Genomic DNA, 18,403 nt, shown 5'->3' with positions numbered 1-18,403 from the left:
TGTCGACCCTCCAGGATCTCAGGCAGTCTTTGCTTTAGAAACTGGAAACCTGTTTGCAGTTTGGTAGGGGGTGCCTTCTCTGGGGCCGAGTTTGCCCCTTTCCGGCTCTGGCTGGTCCCACCTGCCCACTGTGTCTGGCAGGGGATGGGGTGGTCCGCAGCCGGCTAGCTCTCCTCTGGTATTGCTGAGTCCTTTGTTCTGTGAGCGGGCCGGCAGTGCCTCAGATTTGGGCTTTTCGCGGGATAGTTCTCTCTCTCTGGCTGGCCCACAGTTTAGGTTGCTATCTCACGTTAGCTCCCTCAGATTGCCCTCAGGGCATTCGGCCTGGTCCTTACTCTAAGCAGTGCTGCCTGCTCCTCTCCGTTCAGCCCCGACTTGCTGGTGGCGGATGCGAGTGTCTGGGGTTCTTTGCTGGGAGTTGCCTTTAGGCATGTAATCTTTGGGTTTTATTTATTTTTTCTCCCGGTTATGTTGCCCTCCGAGATTCGAAATCTTCCCGCAAACCCGCCGGTGAGAGGGTTTCCTGGTGTTTGGAAACTTCTCCTCTTTCACGACTCCCTCCCCGGGACGGGTCTCCATCCCTAACTCTTTTGTCTCTCTTTTTATCTTTTATATTTTCTCCTGCCTCCTTTCGAAGATAATGAGCTGTTTTTCTGGAAGCCTGATGTCCTCTGCCAGCATTCAGAAGTTGTTTTGTGAAGTTTGCTCAGCGTTCAGATGTTCTTTCAATAAGTTTGTGGGGGAGAGAGTGGTCTCCCCGTCCTATTCCTCCGCCATCTTAGCCCTGCTCCCTTCCCCTCTATTTCTGATGGCACTTCCCTACCTGCTTGAAGGTAGGCACAGCCATATGACTTGCTGTGGCGAAAGAAATAAGAGGTGATGCTTGTTACCTCAGTGGGTACAGAAACAAAATGTAAGACATATAAATGCGTGAAAAATAAACTTTTCAGTTTCACACCACTGAAGTAACTGGAATGTGTTTGTCATCTGTTACCATAGCTTACAGTGGAGTGACAAATAGATTTAAGGGACTAGATTTGATAGAGTGCCTGATGAACTATGGACAGAGGTTCGTGACATTGTACAGGAGATAGGGATCAAGACCATCCCCATGGAAAAGAAATGCAAAAAAGCAAAATGGCTATCTGAGGAGGTCTTACAAATAGCTGTGAAAAGAAGAGAAGTGAAAAGCAAAGGAGAAAAGGAAAGATATTCCCATCTGAATGCAGAGTTCCAAAGAATAGCGAAGAGAGATGAGAAAGCCTTCCTCAGCGATCAATGCAAAGAAATAGAGGAAAACAACAGAATGGGAAAGACTAGAGATCTCTTCAAGAAAATTAGACATACCAAGGGAACATTTCATGCAAAGATGGGCTCAAAAAAGGACGGAAATGGTATGGACCTAACAGAAGCAGAAGATATTAAGAAGAGGTGGCAAGACTACACAGAAGACCTGTACAAAAAAGATCTTCACGACCCAGATAATCACGATGGTGTGATCACTCACCTAGAGCTAGACATCCTGGAATGTGAAGTCAAGTGGGCCTCGGAAAGCATCGCTACGAACAAAGCTAGTGGAGGTGATGGAATTCCAGTTGCGCTATTTCAAATACTGAACGATGATGCTGTGAAAGTGCAGCACTCAATATGCCAGCAAATCTGGAAAACTCAGCAGTGGCCACAGGACTGGAAAAGGTCAGTTTGCATTCCAATCCCAAAGAAAAGCAATGTCAAAGAATGCTCAAACTACCTCACAATTGCACTCATCTCACACGCTAGTAAAGTAATGCTCAAAATTCTCCAAGCCAGGCTTCAGCAATACGTGAACCGTGAATTTCCAGATGTTCAAGCTGGTTTTAGAAAAGGCAGAGGAACCAGAGATCAAATTGCCAACATCCGCTGGATCATCGAAAAAGCAAGAGAGTTCCAGAAGAACATCTATTTCTGTTTTATTGACTATGCCAAAGCCTTTGTGTGGATCACAATAAACTGTGGAAAATTCTGAAAGAGATGGGACTACCAGACCATCTGACCTGTCTCTTGAGAAACCTGTATGCAGGTCAGGAAGCGACAGTTAGAACTGGACGTGGAACAACAGACTGGTTCCAAATAGGAAAAGGAGTATGTCAAGGCTGTATATTGTCACCCTGCTTATTTAACTTATATGCAGAGTACATCATGAGAAACGCTGGGCTGGAAGAAACACAAGCTGGAATCAAGATTGCCGGCGGAAATATCAATAACCTCAGATATGCAGATGACACCACCCTTATGGCAGAAAGTGAAGAAGAACTAAAGAGCCTTTTGATGAAAGTGAAAGAGGAGTGTGAAAAAGTTGGCTTAAAGCTCAACATTCAGAAAACTAAGATCATGGCATCTGGTCCCATCACTTCATGGGAAATAGATGGGGAAACAGTGCAAACAGTGTCAGACTGTATTTTTTTGGGCTCCAAAATCACTGCTGATGGTGATTGCAGCCATGAAATTAAAAGACGCTTAACTTTTTGGAAGGAAGGTTATGACCAACCTAGATAGCATATTAAAAAACAGAGACATTACTCTGCCAACAAAGGTCCGTCTAGTCAAGTCTATGGTTTTTCCAGTAGTCATGTATGGATGTGAGGGTTGGACTGTGAAGAAAGCTGAGCGCCGAAGAATTGATGCTTTTGAACTGTGGTGTTGGAGAAGACTCTTGAGAGTCCCTTGGACTGCAAGAAGATCCAACCAGTCCATCCTAAAGATCAGTCCTGGGTGTTCGTTGAAAGGACTGATGTTGAAGCTGAAACTCCAATACTTTGGCCACCTCATGCGAAGAGTTGACTCTTTGGAAAAGACCCTGTTGCTGGGAAGGATTGGGGGTGGAAGGAAGGGGACGACAGAGGATGAGATGGCTGGATGGCATCACTGACTCGATGGACATGGGTTTGGGTAGACTCCAGAAGTTTGTGATGGACAGGGAGGCCTGGCGTGCTGTGATTCATGGGGTCACAAGGAGTCGGACATGACTGAGCGATTGAACTGAACTGAAACATAGCTTTCCTTGGCCTACCCCAACTAGTATAGACAAGCAGATTCCATAAAACCTATTTCACTCTTAGATAACTGTTTTGTATTGCATACTTATGTTACTTAAAAAGTTCATTTTTTAAAGAAATCAATGGTTGATATATTTTCACAATCAACTGTATTTTTTTGTGTAAATTCCCATAAATTATTAATTCATAGTTGTTTTGTTCATATCATATCACACTGATTTTCGCTTTTGCTTTGAAAGTTTTGTGGCCATTATTTCTAACAAGCTCGGTTTGCATGTGTCAAAATTTGCAGATATGAAGTCCAGTAGGAAGATATGAATATTCTTTAATATTCTAATCAGAATATTAGAGCACACCAGAAAGGGAGGCCTGGCGTGCTGTGATTCATGGGGTCTCAAAGAGTCGGACACGACTGAGCGACTGAACTGAACTGAACTGAACATAGAAAGGGAGCAGTACATGAAACAAACTCAGGGACTTGATGGATGGATTCCAAACCTGCCTTTGTCACTAGTGGCTGTGTTACTTGGGATAAGTTTCTTAACTTTCTCTGTTTTACTGCTCTCATCTATTAAAAAAGGGCGGGGGGAAAGGTAATATTAGTACCTAACTCATAGGATGTTTTATAATGGCCTATGATAATTCTGTGATTAATTCTATGATAATTAATAGTTCATTTTACTACATTTTGCTTTATTGTTCTTTGCAGATACTAATTCTGTTACAAATGGAAGATTTGTGGCAATTTTGTGTTGATCAAGTTTATCAATACCATTTTTTCCAACAGCATTTGCTCACTTCGTGTCTCTGTATTACATTTTGCTAATTCTTGCAGTATTTCAAATGTTTTCATTATTATATTTGTCATGGTGATCTGCCATCAATGATCTTTGATGTCACTATTATAATTGTCTTGGCATTTTTTAGCATTAAAGTATTTTTAAATTAAGGTATGTACATTGTTTTAGGCATAATGCTATTGCATACTTAATAGATTACAGTATAGTATACACATAATTTTTGCAATATATATATTGGGAAATCAAAAACATTGTGTGACTCACTTTATTGAAATATTCATTTTATTGCAGTGGTCTGGACCTGAACTCAAAATATGCCTGAGGTATGCCTGTAAGACACAGGAGATGTGGGTTCAATCCCTGGGTCAGGACAATCCCTTGGAAGGGGAAATGGCAACCCACTCCAGTATTGTTGACTGAAAAATTCCTTGGGCAGAGGATCCTGGAAGACTACAGTCCATGGGATCACAGAGAGCTGGACGTGACTGAGTGAGTGAGCACAAACACATGCCTGTAAACTATGTTTTGTTAAAGCTTTCAGAGTAGTGGCTGGAACTGTAAAAAAAAAAAAAAGCTATGTAAGTACTTTTAAGTGAAAAAAATACAGACTTAAGTACTGTTAACTTCAATTTTTTATTATTTGTTTGTATAAAGTACAATTATTACTTCCTCTGCTCTTGGAGAAGGAAATGGCAACCCACTCCAGTATTCTTGCCTGGAGAATCCCAGGGACGGCAGAGCCTGGTGGGCTGCCGTCTATGGGGTCGCACAGAGTCGGACACGACTGAAGCGACTTAGCAGTAGCAGCTGCTCTTGTAGCTATTGTTGTTGTTCAGTTTCTCAGTTGTGTCTTACTCTGTGACCCCATGGACTGCAACACACCAGGCTTCCCTGTCCTTCATAATCTTCTGGAGTTTGCTCAAACTTATGTCCATTGAGTCGGTGATGCCAGCCAACCATCTCATCCTCTGTCATCCCCTTCTCCTCCTGCCTTCAGTCTTTCCCAGAATCAGGGTCTTTTCCAGTGAGTCAGCTCTTTTTGCATCAGGTGGACAAAGTATTGGAGCTGAAGCTTCAGCATCAGTCCTTCCAATGAATATTTAGGATTGACTTCCTTTAAGATTGATTGGTTTGATCTCCTTGCAGTCCAAGGGACTCTCCAGAGTCATCTCCAACACCTCCATTTGAAAGCATCAATTCTTTGGTGCTCAGCCTTCTCTATGGTCCAAATCTCATATCCATACATGACTATTGTTCCTTGTAGCTATAAATTCTGTTAATAAATTTAGTCAATTTTTAACCTATAAAAGGGATTCCCAGGTGGCTCAGTGGTAAATAATCTGCCTGCCAATGCAGGAGATGCCAGAGAGGTGATTTCGATCCCTGTATCAGGAAGATCCTCTGAAAGAGGGAATGGCAACCCACTCCAGTACTCTTGCTGGGAAAATACCATGGACAGAAGAGGCTGGTGGGCTACAGTGCATGGGGTTGTAAAGAGTCAGACACCACTGAGGGACTGAGCACACAACCTGTAAAAATTGTATTGTGAATAAAATATATTGATTTCTAGTAGTAAGATTTATTATAAATTATTTAAAATGTTGTACTTAAATTTTAGCTTAATTGTGAGAAAGCTGATAATTTCCCACAAATAGTTTAGGATTATTCTATGTCCAGGGTTACTGTGCTTAGTCTGTCAGTCATGTCTGACTCTTTGTGACCCCCATGGACCGTAGCCTGCCAGACTTCTGTGTCCATGGGGATTCTCCAGGAAAGAATACTGGAGTGCGTTGCCCTCCTCCAGGGGATCTTCCCAACTGAGGGATTGAACCCAGGTCTCCCGAATTGCAGGCAGGTTCTTTACCATCTGAGCCAGCAGGGAAGCCCATATCCAGGGTTGCCTTACTGTAAATAAGTATAACTTTCTGTATACTTTGAATCACTTTGCAGTCTGTGTCCTTTTGAAACGCAAAACAAGCAGCAGAGTCAGAATGTCAGATCAAATAGCACTGGGATCAAAAAGGCAGGCCAGAAAGAGGTAAAATCAAAATTTCCGTTTTTCTCTCCATATATGTGTACATCTTCTGCACGTTCATTCAATCATTATTCAGTTGCCCAACAGATGGTCATTCAGTGTCTTTCTGCTATATGCCAGCCATTATTCTAAGCATTGGAGATAAACAGCAATGAACAAAAGACAAAGCCTTTGTCTCATGGAGCTTGCACTTTACTATTTAAAATTTTATTATTGGTGTATAATTGCTTTACAATGTTGTGTTATTTTCTGCTGTACAACAAAGTGAATCAGCTCTATGTGTACATATACATACCCTCTTGAGCCTCCTTCCCACCCCAACTGGCATTCTACTTAGGTTATCACAGAGCACTGAGCTGGGTATCTTGCATTTTGAGTGGTGGGGAAATAAAAGCAAAAAAATATATACATATTTCGGCAGCAATTAAGTGATCTGAAGAAAAGTAAAGCAGAATAGCAAAGATGAGCAAAGTCTGGGTGTGAAACTGGGAAAGGCAGGAGAGCAAGCCAAACATTAAATAGAAGAATGCTTCAGGTGGAGGGACAACTCCAAGACTCTGACATGGGAGGTTACTTGGTTCATTTAACCAAGAGACATATAGGACCAGAGACCTATAGGACCTAGTAAGGCATTTGTATAGTATGGGAAGATATTGTATGTGTTCAAGTAGGGGAATGACATTATCTGAGTGAATGGGCTAGGAGCTAGACCGCATCCATTGAATCTTGCTTCCCTGAGGTTAGCTGGTGACGTTGGGCAAATTAATTATTTTTTTTTCTGTATTTGTTTTCTTAACTGTAAAATAGGATGACCATGGCACATGTAGCATGAGGTTAGAATGAAGATCAAAGTAATTTATATCTTAAAGTACATTGAATGGTTCCTGGTACATACTAAGTGCTATGGAAATGTTTACTACATTAGTAAAGGTATTTTGAAAAGTATCACTCTGACTGTAATGTAAATAATTTATTGTGTGTATGACTATTACATGGAAGACACTCTATGGCTAATATTCAACTCCAGTGATTTTAAAATATGGACTGCATCTGATTTATGAAGTATCAAAGACATTATTAAGGAAACATTATTAAGGAACACTGGAAAAAATAATGAACTTGGAACTGGAAGACCTAAACTTCCAATGTTACTTTTTAATTGAAATTCTAATTTATCTAAAGTCATGTAGTTGGCCTATGATTAGTGTGGGGAAATTAACAAGATGGCACCAGTCAGGCTTTCCCGCCCCATGTTTTGTAAACAATGAGTTTGCACAGTTATGTAACTGCTGAGATCACCTGTAGCACTGCTCATGCATGTCACGGGCTACTGTGTGTGGTATGCCTGTATGAGCTTCACCATGGAAGCCCTGGCTGCTGCTGCATTGAGGTTATGTTATGGCTCCGTTATAGCTACGTTATGGTTATGTTGTGGCTGCTGCTATGGCTGCTGTGCCAGCCAGGAGAGAATAAACATGTCTGCAGTTCCTGCAGCTCCTCGAGTTTCCTTCCAGCCTTTTAGCTCATGCCTTTTTTACCCTGGGTTCAGCGAACAGTGTGAACAGCAAGACAGTTGGCATCACAGACAGGATCAGCAATACAGTTGGCTTCTGTGGTTTTCATATTTAGAACTTTTGATAATGTAAGATTTTTTTTTTTTTTTTTTTAGTAAATGATTTGAAATGGAGCAAAGAGCAACGTCTTTGCTTTTTTCTTTGTTGAGGAATATTGTGGTGGTGGACATGATGAGGTGGAGTGCCATAATTACATCCAGATGGATAGGGGAAATCTGGGGAGATGTGTGACCTGGTGGCCTGCTTCCTTGGCAAGGCATCTAGGGTATTCTACACATTGAAACTCCAGAGTTACATATCCTGATTCAGAGCCAAAATGCAGGATTAGCAAAGGGAGATTTCTAGATATACAAACCTGAGATAAAGATTTCTGGTTCCTCAAAGAGTACCCTGGCATGCGAGGGATTCAGAGGGAATGAGAATATAAGAGAATTCTCATTATATGTGTGTATGGGTGGGTGTATACCTTGTATAACTATTCTTTTAGGCCAGAAAAGAAATTTAATATGTTTAATTGATTTTTTCTCGATATGTAGCAGTATATGACTTGAGAACAAGATCAAATCAATTATAGAACAAAGTGAATCTCCTTTTCTTTGCATATGTCCTGGTAAGAGAAAAGTTTGCAGGCCCTCTCCAATTATTGTTGTTGTTCAGTCACTAAGTCCTGTCCGACTCTTTGCACCCCCATGAACTGCAGCATGCCAGGCTTTCCAGGCCTTCACTATTTCATGGAGTTTGCTAAAACTCATGTCCATCGAGTTGGTGATGGCATCCAGCCATCTCATCCTCTGTTGTCCCCTTCTCCTCTTGCCCTCAGTCTTTCCCAGCATCAGGGTCTTTTCCAGTCAGTCGGCACTTTGAATCAGGTGGACAAAATATTGGAGCTTCAGCTTCAGCATCAGTCCTTCCAGTGAATATTCAGGGTTGATTTCCTTAAGGATTGACTGGCTTGATCTTGCAGTCCAAGGGACTTTCCAGAGTCTTCTCTAGCACCACAATTTGAAAACACCACTCCTTCGTAGCTTAGCCTTCTTTATGGTCCAAGTCTCACATCCATATATGACTACTGGAAAAATCATAGCTTTGACTATACGGACCTTTGTCAGCAAAGTAATGTCTCAGCTTTTTAATATGCTGTCTATGTTTGTCATTACCTTTACTCCCAAGAAGCAAGCATCTTTTAATTTCCTGGCTGCAGTCACCATCCATAGTGATTTTGGAGCCCAAGAAAAAGAAATATGTCACTGTTTCTACCTTTTCCCCATCTATTTGTCATGAAGTGATATAGCTACTGTAATTTATAATACTGTCTTTCTTGTTCTAATAGTTACTATACAGCTATTTTTGTTTGTTTGTTTTTGTGAAAGGGAGCTAGATATTAGTTTACTTGCAAATCTCTAAAAACACTTTAAAGAACTTCATAGAGTGTGTATATTTAACATATTTAAAAAGTCATATATCTAGAGTTAGAGCTATGTTATTATCCATCTACCTACCTGCCTGAATTTTTTTCCCAAGCATTTAACTTATAATTCCTCAAAAATATATCTATCTTAGAAACTATTTACTCCTAGGATTTTGGAGTTATTAAACTTTTTGAGAATCTGATAAAAGCTAAGGACTCTGTTTCTAGAACATACTCACCAAATCATGCATTTTAGTGATCCTCTGAACTGCAGTTATATACACATTTATCCTACTAGTTGATACCCTACTAGCAACCACAAAAAATTTTTAATTCCGTGTTTGGTTTGTATACATTTTGACAGTATGTTAGCTGACTCATATTTGTGTCTGTTTTGCTACAACTTTAAGTGTCAGGGACATATTTTTTCAATAATGTTGAGGAATGTTAATTTTTTTAGGGAGGTATCGGGCCCCTTTGCTTGACACTTTATCACCCTTTTATTCTACTTGCCAATTCAGATGTCCGCCTCCTCCCTTTTAAATCATAAACCTCTCAAGGCCAGAGGCAGTGTCTAGTTTTAAGAGATATCTCAAGCTCTGAAGATCATGCCTGGCCTTAGTAGGGTCCAGTCCTTCCTGAATGAGCAAATGAGCAAAGTATTATTCTCTTTAAACACTTATAAGGCTGAACTTGTATGAAATACGGTAATTTGCCCAAAGTTATATAGCTAATAGGTGGCATAGTTAATATGACACCCAAAGATTGCTTACTCCCTGTCTAAGGATTTTTCCAATTCTTTACTTGCCAGGGATAAAAAGATGAGCTGCAGAGTAAGTTACTGCCATTGTGTGACTGACCCCCTTATCAAAGTTAAGGTCTCAGCAGCTTGGGGCTGACCATAAGGATGGCATGTAACTGTGCAAAGTCCCTTAATATATGTTCTAAAGGGTAAAGGGAAAGGAAGCTTGAGGTCAAGAGGGGCTTTTAGAGAGTTAGATAATACATGTGTTAGGAAACTGTCATATTCCTCAAAACAGTGGCACATCTAGGATATATAGGATATTGAATCAAAAAGTAGTTTAATCTCCTTAAAAATTAAAAGTATTTAAGAATGTGATATACTTAAGTGTTTTCCTTAAAAATTAAAAGTATTTAAGAATGTGATATACTTAAGTGTTTTACTCTTTGATTATTTTAAACATCTCAGACATCAGATTGCAAGTCCAGTTAACTGTTTAACTAGTTGACACCAGTTAAATTTTCCTATTGTCATGTCTTCCACCCACACCCAACATCCGGTTTCTAGAAAAGATCTCTTTAATGACTTTTGTTCATGATGTGTTTGTGTTGTTTCTATAATTTTTGTGAAGTCATGAACATGATCTTCCTTGTTTTATAAATGAGAATTTTGAATGTGAGTACAGAAGATGAACTTTATTGATGCCTTAGTCTTTATCAACTTAATCAACTTAATTGACACAAATGGTCTCTTTGTGGTGAGTGGCACAGAAGACCCAAAATACCTTGTTTAATAGTAAAAACAACCCTTCAAGTCACTTATTGTTTTTCTTAATTTAATTCCATTTAAATTTCCTAGATAGGCTTCTTGAAATTTACAACTTCCGTTAAAATAGAAAACAAGCCAATAGAGGATATTTCTCAGAAAAGCCAGCCACTAATGTAAGCAATCTTGGTTGAACATGTCACTGTAAATTTACTTCAAAGAGTGATCTCATACTTAGCATGAACAACTTCTAAATGGAAAAGGTTGAAAGAATGCTGTTCAAAGAATAAATATTAGAGGAATTTCGATCATTTCCTGTTTTGGAGATACACAGAATATGCAGGAAAGTTGTGCTTTTGTTGACTTTGGTTAAAAGTTTGATTTCATCTCTTCCTTTCTCTGTTTAGGTTAATCTCATAATCTTTAGGTAATCATCTGTTGACAGTGAACATTCACCTCCAAAAAGTAACAGCAATAGCTGTGAAATAACTCTTTATGTATAAGCATATTTGTAGAATAGAATCAGACTTAACTTGTTTTAGGATTCGACTAAGAATAGAATCAGACTTAACTTGTTTTAGGATTAGACTAAGCGATACATCGGAGAAGGCAATGGCACCCCACTCCAGTACTCTTGCCTGGAAAATCCCATGGATGGAGGAGCCTGGTAGGCTGCAGTCCATGGGGTCGCACAGAATCGGACACGACTGAGCGACTTCACTTTCACTTTTCACTTTCATGCATTGGAGAAGGAAATGGCAACCCACTCCAGTGTTCTTGCCTGGAGAATCCCAGGGATGGCGGAGCCTGGTGGGTTGCCGTCTATGGGGTCGCACAGAGTCGGACACGACTGAAGTGACTTAGCAGCAGCAGCAGCAAGTGATACATGGTGTGAACTTTTGTGGGCACAAAAATCTCACACCAGTGAGATGCCTGAAATTGCCATAACTGATTTTCTAAGTAGTTTCCACTTCTTATTAATAGATATGGAGATCTGTGAAGTACTGCATACACATACACATTTTTAAAAAAAATACATATTTGTTTATCTGTGGCTGTGTTGAGTCTCATTTGGGTCATCATTTCTTGCAGCACGTGGTTCCAGCACACAGGACAATAAATTAAGGTAAATTTAAAATGCTAAGAAAAATAACCTTATAAGCATAATTGTAAAGACACCTACAGAATAAAATTAAGTCTTATCCAACACTTAAAAGTTGTATCTAGGTTCTGTAGGTGGTCTAAAATATAGCATTTTTTATTACTTAGAAGGGCAAAATATTAGACCATTAGTTCCCATTAGCTCAATAGCAAAATTGCTTTGTAAGATTAGCTGGCCAATGCAAGGGCACTGACAAAAAAAGAACGTGGAGTATACAAGTTTATTTATCTTTTTCTCTGTTGTGGTCCCAGAGAAGCTGGAGGAGAAAGAGTATCTGTGACAGTCTAGATTTTGTAGCTCAGAGAGGGGATTAATGGCTGGGATGAGGATCCTAGAGTGGAAATTTCAAGAGGGGAGCATGTATGTGTGTTAAGTCGCTTCAGTTGTGTCCGGCTCTTTGTGACCCTATGGACTGTAGCCTGCCAGGCTCCTCTGTCCCTGGGATTCTCCAGGCAGGAATGCTGGAGTGGGTCATCATGCCCTTCTCTAGGGGATCTTCCTGACCCAGGGATCCAACCTTAGTCTCTTATGTCTCTTGCATTGGCAGGTGGGTTCTTTACCACTAGCACCACTTTGGAAGTTGTTCTCAGGTGGAGAGAATGGAAATTTCAAGAGGAAGGTAGGCAGTGCCAGTCAGCACTGTGGCCTTCTTTAACACTGCATTGAGCTCCAAGATATGGAGAAAGTACACCTCAAAGGAACAAATGAGACTTGAGTATATTATCAGGAGTCACTAGAACTGTGTGAGGCCACAGCAGTATTACTGCCATTTTCTCTTTGTTTGCCAGGCAGGTAGAAAAGGCATTAAAAAAAGCAATTTGAACAATAACAAAAAGGAGGGATGGTGATGGACTGAGAAAAAGAGGGCTTTCCATATAGATGAGAGAGGATACTTAAAAATGGGGTCTTTGTAATAGTCAAAGGGAGTACTGAAAATGTGTCAAGCACTTCTATAAGTGTTTGTCTCATGAAATCCTTAAGATAAACCATATGAGACACATTGTATTTTTATCTCCATGTTATAGAGGAAAACATTGATGATTGAAGATACTAAGTAACTTTTCCAGGGTCTTTAATGTTTTTAGACATATAAAGCTAGCATGACAAAGCTGGCAAGTAGCAGAGAGAATTAAAATATAATGAAGAGCAAGGCAATTTTCAAAGGAGGAACATTACTTAAAAGGGAGTTTAAAAAATATTTGTAGCCCTGGAGGGTAGAATAGTACAGATAGGAATGAAAGGGAAATTAGACAAAAAGGTAGATTTCAGGGCATCATAAGAAAAGACTTTCTAAAATTTGAATTAATTCTAGGAAAAGGAGTCTTTGTGAAGCTGAGCTTCCTCTTATAATACTAGACATGTTAAAGTGAGCATTTGATGGCCATATGTTAGAGAAGCTGTAGAGGAATTTCCGATATGAGTGGGAATGGCAGAGTAGGTGAACTTCACTCCTTGTGATTGAAAATTATCACCCTTGAAAGGTCCTAAACGCCAGAGTTCATATGCATTTTGGGGCCTAGAAAGTAAGAGTTTAAAGTCAGGTCTAATCCTGATTTTCCTGAGAGAAGAAGACAAAAGGGAAAATGTATTCTCAAGTTGATAAACAGGTAGAAATTTAGTTTATCAATGCAACTGAACCTTTTCTTTGCCCTAAAACATCTACTTCTGCTTTATTGACTATGCCAAAGCTTTTGACTGTGTGGATCACAACAAATTGTGGAAAATTCTTAAAGAGATGGGAATACCAGACCACCTGACCTGCCTCTTGAGAAATCTGCATTCAGGTCAAGAAACAACAGTTAGAACTGGACATGGAACAGTCTGGTTCCAAATCGGGAAAGGAGTACGTCAAGGCTATATACTGTCACCCTGCTTGTTTAATTTATATGCAGAGTACATCATGAGAAATGCTGGGCTGGATGAAGCACAAGCTGGAATCAAGATTGCTGGGAGAAATATCAATAACCTCAGATATGCAGATGACTCCATTCTTATGACAGATAACAAAGAAGAACCAAAGAGCCTCTTGATGAAAGTGAAAGAGGAGAGTGAAAAGCTGGCTTAAAATTCAACATTCAGAAAACTAAGATCATGGCATCTGGTCCCATCACTTCATGGCAAATAGATGGGGAAACAATGAAAACAGTGAGAGACTTTATTTTGGGGGGCTCCAAAATCATTGCCGATGGTGATTGCAGCCATGAAATTAAAAGACTCTGGCTCCTTGAAAGAAAAGGTATGACCAACCTAGATAGCATATTAAAAAGCAGAGACATTATTTTGCAAACAAAGGTCCGTCTAGTCAAGGCTATGGTTTTTCCGGTAGTCAGTATGGATGTGAGATTTGGACTGTAAAGAAAACTGAGCGCTGAAGAATTGATGCTTTTGAACTGTGGTGTTGGAGAAGACTCTTGAGAGTCCCTTGGACTGCAAAGAGATCCAACCAGTCCATCCTAAAGGAGATCAGTCCTGAATATTCATTGGAAGGACTGATGTTGAAGCTGAAACTCCCATACTTTGGCCACCTAATGTGAAGAGTTGACTCATTTGAAAAGACCCTGATGCTGGGAATGATTGAAGGCAGGAGGAGAAGGGGACGACAGAGGATGAGATGGTTGGATGGCATCACCGACTCGATGGACATGAGTTTGAGTAAGCTCTGGGAGTTGGTGATGGACAGGGAAGCCTGGTGTGCTGCAGTTCATGGGGTGCCAAGAGTCGGACACGACTGAACTAAACTGAATCTCAGAGGGCAATTGAATGACAAGTGTCTCAATCAATGAAGAAGGAATAACAGGGATTTTTAAATGATTTTGAATTATAAATATTGTCAGCCTTGTTTGCATTTGTATCCTTGTGTCATTGATCATCACCATTTTCGATTGATGTTTAGGGCCCAATTTCTGACACATGCTTATTTAATATATCTCAGGGCCTGAGAAAGATATTCTTTAAAAATCATATATTTATCACATATTTACAAGTTAAACAAATTGACTCAAATAAATGATGTCTCATTAGCACTGTCTGTATAACTTTAACAACAAAGTGATAACATGAATGAATAATGCTCAACTCAGTTGATATCTTGAGCTCTTTAAAATCCATAGTGGCATAGTAGTCACAGCAGGTGAAAGACTGAAGATGCTTCCTGTCTCAAAATTATTTGTGAGCTGGATCTTGTCCTTTATAAATAAGAAAATACTTTGTTACCCACTCTCTTTGAAAGACTTTTCTTATTTATTTGCAGTGAAAATGTCAGAGGAATGAGATCTGTATAATCAGGGATAGACTGACTTTATAAGACAGAGGCAAGAAGGAATCATATTTAACACTGCTTGGTTGAACAAAATAAAATAGTGAGCATATATCTTATGGGTTATACGTTTTATAGCAATTGCCCGTTATTCAGATAATGGAGAAATAAAGCAAATGAAATGTGATATAGATAAGAGGACTAGAAAAATAGTTATTTATTCTATTTTTTTGCCAGTTCAATAGTAAATAAAAAATTCCTTGATGATGTTCCTAAGGAATAAGGAAGGCTTTTAACCACAAAAATATAGTGCATATTTATTGGGAGTAAGGCCTACTAATTTAGTTCAACTAAACAAACTAAAAATAAATTAGTCTGCGTGAAATCCTCATTTTGACTCTAAGTGAAAGAAAGTGAAGTCACTCAGTCGTGTCTGACTCTTTGCTTCCCCATGAACTATAGTCTACCAGGTTCCACCGTCCATGGGATTTTCCAGGCAAGAATACTGGCGTGGGTTGCCATTTCCTTCTCCAGGAGATCTTCCTGACTCAGGGATTGAACCTGGGTCTCCCTCATTGTAGGCATACGCTTTACCGTCTGAGCCACCAGGGAAGTCATTTTGACCCTAAAGAAGATGTAAAATCAGACATAATATCCAGAGCTTCAAAAAGTTTACAGTCTAGTTCAGGATCAATCAAATGAGCCAATAACTGTAATAAAAGGCAATATATTACAATATTGTAACTGGGGTGTAAACAAAGTTCAGTGAAATTCAAAGAGAATACTCATTTCTATTTGGGGTGGGAAAAAGATATATGTCTTCATGGAAGAAATGACATTTGAAAAACAGATGGGATATTTACAGGTGAAAAAACGGATAGAGGGCATACCAAGGAGACAAAGGATTAAAAGCAAGATGACAGGCAAGTGTGAGTTATTTCTGGAAAAATGTGCCAGCTAGAGTGGAGCATAGGTATGTAAAAATGTAAGAAATAGGAAATAATACAGAAGATGCAGGCTAATGCCAAGTGTGATAGGTTTCCTGTACTAAGCTGACAGGCGTGCATTTATTTTCACAGGTGATGGGGTTGTTAAAATGTATAGAGTTGAGGGACACTAGGGTCATAGGGCTGCCCAGTGTTGTATGCAGATTTTCCACTGAAAATCTTAGAGGGTGCCATTCACATGGAATCTCTTTACATTTCTGTATTTTTTGTGACCATGTTTCAGTCATTGTAAATACGAAAAAAAGCAAAATGGCTGTCTGAGGAGGTCTTACAAATAGCTGTGAAAAGAAGAGACACAAAAAGAAAAGGAGAAAAGGAAAGATATATCCATTTGAATGCAGAGTTCCAAAGAAGAGCAAGCAGAGATAAGAAAGCCTTCCTAAGTGATCAGTGCAAAGAAATAGTGGAAAACAATAGAATGGGTAAGACTAGAGATTTCTTCAAAATAATTAGAGATACCAAGGGAACATTTTATGCAAAGATTGGCTCAATAAAGGACAGAATTGTTATGGACCTAACAGAAGCAGAAGATATAAAGAAGAGATGGCAAGAATACACAGAAGAACTGTCCAAAAAAGATCTTCACAACCCAGATAATCACGATGGTGTGATCACTCACCTAGAGCCAGACATCCTGGAATGTGAAGTCAAGTGGCCCTTAGGAAGCATCACTACCAACAAAGCTAGTGGTGGTGATGGAATTCCAGTTGAGCTATTTCAAATCCTAAAAGATGATGCTGTGAAAGTGCTGCACTCAATATGCCAGCAAATGTGGAAAACTCAGCAGTGGCCACAGGACTGGAAAAGGTCAGTTTTCATTCCAACCCCTAAGAAAGGCAATGCCAAAGAATGCTCAAACTACCGCACAATTGCACTCATCGCACACGCTAGTACAGTAATGCTCAAAATTCTCCAAGCCAGGCTTCAGCAGTACGTACACCATGAACTTCCAGATGTTCAAGCTGGTTTTAGAAAAGGCAGAGGAACCAGAGATCAAATTGCCAACATCCACTGGATCATCAAAAAAGCAAGAGAGTTCCAGAAAAACATCTATTTCTGCTTTATTGAATATGCCAAAGCCTTTGACTGTATGGATCAGAATAACTCGACTGTATGGAAAATTCTGAAAGAGATGGGAATACCAGACCACCTGACCTGTCTCTTGAAATACCTGTATGCAGGTCAGGAATAAACAGTTAGAACTGGACATGAAACAACAGACTGGTTCCAAATAGGAAAAGGAGTACGTCAAGGCTTTATATTGTCACCCTGCTTATTTAACATATGCAGAGTCCATCATAAAAAACTCTGGACTGGATGAAGCATAAGCTGGAATCAAGATTGCCGGGAGAAATATCAGTAACCTCAGATATGCAGGTGGCTCCATTCTTATGACAGATAACGAAGATGAACCAAAGAGCCTCATGATGAAAGTGAAAGAGGAGAGTGAAAAACTTGGCTTAAAGCTCAACATTCAGAAAACTAAGATCATGGCATCTGGTCCCATCACTTCATGGCAAATAGATGGGGAAACAGTGGAGACAGTGTGAGGCTTTATTTTTTGGACTCCAAAATCACTGCTGATGGTGATTGCAGCCATGAAATTAAAAGATGCTTACTCCTTGGAAGGAAGGTTATGACCAACCTAGATAGCATATTTAAAAGCAGAGACATTACTTTGCCAACAAAGGTCCATCTAGTCAAGGCTATGGTTTTTCCAGTGGTCATGTATGGATGTGAGAGTTGGACGATGAAGAAAGCTGAGCACTGAAGAATTGATGCTTTTGAACTGTGGTGTTGGAGAAGACTCTTGAGAGTCCCTTGGACTGCAAGGAGATCCGACCAGTCCATCCTAAAGGAGATGAGTCCTGGGTGTTCATTGGAAGGACTGATGTTGAAGCTGAAACTCCAATACTTTGGCCACCTCATGCGAAGAGTTGACTCATTGGAAAAGACCCTAATGCTGGGAAGGATTGGGGGTGGGAGAAGAAGGGGACGACAGAGCATGAGATGGTTGGATGGCATCACTAACTCAATGGACATGCGTTTGGGTAAACTCCGAGAGTAGGTGATGGATAGGGAGGCCTGGTGTGCTGTGATTCATGGGGTCGCAAAGAGTCGGACACAACTGAGTGACTGAACTGAACTGAACTGACTGCTTGGAAGAAAATTTATGACCAACCTAGATAGCATATTAAAAAGCAGAGACATTACTTTGCTGACAAAGGTCCATCTAGTCAAGGCTATGGTTTTTCCAGTGGTCATGTATGGATGTGAGAATTGGGTATAAAGAAAGCTGAGTGCCGAAGAATTGATGCTTTTGAACTGTGGTGTTGAAGAAGACTCTTGAGAGTCCCTTGGACTGCAAAGAGATCCAACCAGTCCATCCTAAAGGAGATCAGTCCTGGGTGTTCATTGGAGGGTCTGATGTTGAAGCTGAAACTCGCATACTTTGGCCACCTGATGCAAAGAGTTGACTCATTGGAAAAGACCCTGATGCTGGGAAAGATTGAGGGCAGGAGGAGAAGGGGATGACAGAGAATGAGATGATTGGATGGCATCACCAACTCAATGGACCTGAGTTTGGGTGGGCTCTGGGAGTTGGTGTTGGACAGGGAA

At 40.1% G+C, this 18,403-nt stretch overlaps 1 long non-coding RNA gene across 1 annotated transcript in view; it reads left to right on the top strand.

Moving 5' to 3' along the window:
• Positions 1–18,403, top strand: part of LOC145524478 (uncharacterized) — a 252,310-nt gene that overhangs the window by 12,799 nt on the left and 221,108 nt on the right. Inside the window, exon 2 of the long non-coding RNA XR_014067565.1 lies at positions 4,127–4,324. This is a non-coding gene — a long non-coding RNA (uncharacterized LOC145524478). The remainder of the gene's footprint in view (positions 1–4,126; positions 4,325–18,403) is intronic.

This window comes from Giraffa tippelskirchi, chromosome 10 (genome assembly GCF_054371585.1).
Source record: "Giraffa tippelskirchi isolate mGirTip1 chromosome 10, T2T-mGirTip1v1.2.pri, whole genome shotgun sequence".
NCBI classification, from domain to species: domain Eukaryota; kingdom Metazoa; phylum Chordata; class Mammalia; order Artiodactyla; family Giraffidae; genus Giraffa; species Giraffa tippelskirchi.
Note: the sequence above shows the minus strand (reverse complement) of the source record. Positions and strands in the feature narration are given on the sequence as shown.